Here is a 4,818-nt window from a genome sequence, read left to right on the forward strand (position 1 = left end):
TTGGCCGGGCGCAGTGGCTCACGCCTGTAATCCCAGCACTTTGGGAGGCCGAGGCAGGTGGATCACGAGGTCAAGAGATCGAGACCATCCTGGTCAACATGGTGAAACCCCGTCTCTACTAAAAATATAAAAAATTAGCTGGACATGGTGGTGCGTGCCTGTAATCCCAGCTACTCAGGAGGCTGAGGCAGGAGAATTGCCTAAACCCAGGAGGCAGAGGTTGCGGTGAGCCGAGATTGCGCCATTGCACTCCAGCCTGGGTAACAAGAGCAAAACTCTGTCTCAAAGAAAAAAAAAAAAAAGGATCAGTTTTTGGTCATTTTGTAATTGACCAGCTTCCCTTGTCAATGAAAAGAAAAACAAATTAAGCGTATTAAGCATAGCATTACCCAGTTGTAACTACAAAGGTGAAAAACAGCATACATGAGGTGGGAGAGGAGGGCAAGAGATAAGCAGAAAAAAAAACTTTGCAAAAATAATGGTCAAATAGCTTCCAGATTTGATGAAAACTGTAAACACACAGATCCAAGAAGCTCAACAAACACCAAGCAGAGAAAACTTAAAGAAATCACATCAAGGCATAGATAATTAAATTGTTGAAAACAATGACGACAACAACAACAAAACCCTCTTTAAACCAGCCAGAGGAGAAAAAACAAATTTCACAGACAGGAACAAAGATACGACAGTAATTTTTTATGACAAATAATAGAAGCCAGAAAACAATGCTGAAAGAAAAATCAACTATAATCCTAGAATTCCATGTCCAATAAAAATACCCTTCAAAAGTGAGGCCAAATTAAAACCTCCTTAGAAAAAAACAGAACATAAGGAAATTCATCACCAGCTAAATTGTTCTACATTTTTTGTTTGTTTGTTTATTTGTTTGTGATGGAGTCTCACTCTGTCGCCCAGGCTGGAGTGTAGTGGTGCAATCTTGGCTCACTGCAACCTCTGCCTCCTGGGTTCAAGCAATTCTCCCGCCTCAGCCTCCGAGTAGCTGGGACTACAGGCACACACCACCACGCGAGGCTAATTTTTGTATTTTTAGTAGAGATAGGATTTGACCATGTTGGCGAGATTGGTCTCAAACCCCTGACCTCAGGTGATCCACCCGCCTCAGCCTCCCAAAGTGCTAGGATTACAGGCACGAGCCACTGTGCCTGCACCAAGACATGTTTTTAAATGAACATCTTCCAGGGGAAGGAGTAAATAACATTAGATGAAAACTTAGATCTACACAATAAAATAAAGTACACTTGAAATAGTAATGATATGTGTAAAATTAGATTTCTCTTCATTTTTAATGAAAACGATTTACCATTTAAAGCAAATGTAATATATTGTGGGATTTATTACATATGTAGAAGTAAAATGTATAATCCCAGTGGTACAAAGGATGGAAGGAAGAAAGAAAAAATCCTGTTACAAGATTCTTACGTAAAGAAGCAAATAATATTTTAAGATAGATTGTGATATTTTTAAATGCATTTTGTAAATTCCAGAGCAAAACACTAAGAAAATTAAGCAAACGCACATATCTGATAAGAAATAATGGAGATAAACAGAATAATTAATACAAAAAAGACAGAAAAAAGGAAAAGGGAACAAAGAGTCAACAAGAAATTGGAAAATAATAATGAGAGAGTAGATTTAAATCCAACTATACAGACAATTACATTAATATCAACTAAACACTCCAATTAAAAAAAAAAACAGAGATTGTCAGATGAGATAAAAATGTTAGACCTAACTATATATTATCTAGAAGATAGCAACTTAATTATAAACATACAGTTAGGTTCAAACTTAAATTATGGAGAAAATGTCAGGTTAACATTGAACATAAGAGAGGGTAACGTTCAGGATAAAAAGACACAGAGGGACACTTTGACATAACAATACTAATTGTGCATACGCCCAATAAGAGCACTTTAAGTTGCATGAAGCAAAAACTGACAAAAAGGAAAAGATAAATTTTTAGCAGAGATGGATTTTCACCATGTTAGCCAGGAAGGTCTCAATCCCCTGACCTCATGATCTGCCCATCTTGGCCTCCCAAAGTGCTGGAATAAGAAGCAGGGTGTGGTGGCAGGTGCCTGTAGTCCCAGCTACTCAGGAGGCTGAGGCAGGAGAATCACTTCAGCCCAGAAGGCAGAGGTTACAGTGAGCTGAGATCACGCCACTGCACTCCAGCCTGGGCGATAGAGTGAGGTTCTATCTCAGAAAAAAAAAGAAAAAGAAAAGAAAAGATAAATTGACAATTATAACTAGAGATGTCAAAATTCCTCTCAGTAATTGTTAGAACAAGCAACCACAAAATTAGATAGAAGATAGGAGATTGAATAATACTATCAACCAACTTGACTTAGTTGATATTTATAGAATACTCAACCCAACAACAGCAGAACGTACATTCTTTTCAAGTGCACATGGTACATTCACCAAAATATATCACATGTTCAGCCATAAAGCAAGTCTCAATAGATGTCAGAAGATTTAAATACTACAGAGCCCCTTCTCTGATTGCAATGGAAATAAATTAGAAATCGATAACAAAAAAATCTTAAAAAATTATAAAGAGTTGGAAATCAAATAACACATTTCTAATGAAATCATGGTTCAAAGGATAAATTACAAGGAATATTATAAAATATTTTGAACTGAATGAAAATTAAAACACAGCATATCAAACTTTGCAGATACAAATAAAGCCACAATTACAGAAAAATTTAAAACATTATCTCCTTATATTATAAAAGAAGAAAGGCCTAAAATTACTTGTCTACACTTTCACCTTAACCTAGGAGAAGAAAAACAAATTAAATGCAATGTAAGTAGAAGGAAAAAAATAAAAACAAAAGCAGAAATCAATAAAATAGAATACAAAACTGTAAAAAAATCTAATTTCCTGGGGAAAAAAATCAATAACTTGATACACCATTAGACTGATTAAGTTAAAAAGAGAAACACAATTACCAATATCAGAAACAAAAAAGGAAATACAAATTGCCAATATTAGAAATGAAAGAGGAATACTGCTGTCTAGTTTACAGCCATTAAAAAGATGAGAAGATTATTAACAAATGTTTGCCTATAAATTTAATAATCTAAATGAAATAGACAAATGCCTTAAAAGAAACAAATTACCAAAACTGACTCAGGAAGAAGTAGCAAATCTGAGTATCCCAATATCTGACTAAAAATATAACTTTATAATTAAAAACCTTCTGACAAAGAAATCTCCACACCCATTTACCTTTACTGACTAATTCTACAAAACATTTAAAGAAGAAATAATACCTGTTCTACACACTCTTACAGATTAGAGAGGAAGAGGGAACCCTTTTAAATCATTTTATGAGACCAACATTATCCTAATATCTAGCCAAAACACATTACAAGAAATAAAAAACAGACATCAATATCTTCATGATTTAAATGCAAAAGTCTGTAAAATGCTGGCAAATCAAATCCAGCAATGTATAAAAAGCATAATGTATCACAGACCAAGTGACTGAATATTTGATATTTGACATTCAACTACTGTATTTCACCATATTAACAGACTTAACAAGATAACCCATATTATGTTTTCAATAGATATAGAAAAATCATTTGACACAACACAAATGTCTTATAAAGTTAAACATACATGTACAGCAAGACAGCAATTTCCACTCCTAAGTATTTACCAAAAAACAAAAATACTAACATGTCTACACAAAGACTTGTATGCAAATAAATATTCATAGTATGGTGGCTTTATTCATACTAACCCAATACTGGAAATAATCCAAATGACCATTAACAGGGGAATGGGCAAACAAATTATAGCTCATCCATAAGATTAGAAACTACTCAACAATAATAAAAACAACCTATGTTACATATAATGATATGAACAAATGTCAACATTCTTATGTTGTTCTGAAAGGAACTAGACACAAAAGAGTACATAATGTATGATTTCATTGATATGAAAGTATAACAAAGAAAAATCTATTATGACATAAAGCATATCAGTGGATGCTTAGGACCAGAAGTGTATGGAAAATTAAATAGGGGCACAAGGAACTTTTTAGGATGATAGAAATGTTCCATATATTGATTATTTCACACTTACATTGCATGAAGGTTTAAGGTATATAAATATGTCAAAAGTCATCAAATGCGCACATAAAATGGGCGCATTACAACACGCAAATTATAACTCAATAAAATTGTTTTTTCCAAAAGTGCACCATGGGGGTAATTTATTTAAAAAAAAAATTGTCCTTGGAGGGTCTTATAGTTGCTGGATATGAGTGTGAGCTGGACTGCATAATATTCTGGTATCACCAGTGAAGTCAGAGAAGCCTTCCTGCTGGGACTTTGATGATAGTTTGAAATACTAACAGTCATACCAATGTAGTAGGCATGGAGCAGTGCTGCTGATGTTGCCAGTTCAGCGAAAATATGAAGGTCTCAAGGCATGTGAGGAGCTTTGAGTCACACTTTTGTACTTGGGTCATTTCCAACAATTCCCAGACAAGCCAGACCTGCCTGGCTACATGGACAAGGGAACCATGTCTCCAGCCACTTTTCCAGGAACTTCCTGGTGCTGGTACTGATGCTGTGATAAAGAGGGATGGAAAGAGAAATACCTGGGTAAGGAGGACATAGCTTTAAGAACTGAGTCTGGTATAGTAGCACAAGGCTAGCTAGACAGGACTGCGTCTCTCCTGGGGAGAGTGTAGGAGTGAGAACCCAAGATTCCCGGCTAGAAAAACAGGTAGAGAGGTACAGAGGAGACTTGTCCTTCCTTCAGGACCCAAA

The sequence above is a fragment of the Cebus imitator genome, unplaced genomic scaffold (genome assembly GCF_001604975.1).
Source record: "Cebus imitator isolate Cc_AM_T3 unplaced genomic scaffold, Cebus_imitator-1.0 Scaffold244, whole genome shotgun sequence".
NCBI lineage: Eukaryota > Metazoa > Chordata > Mammalia > Primates > Cebidae > Cebus > Cebus imitator.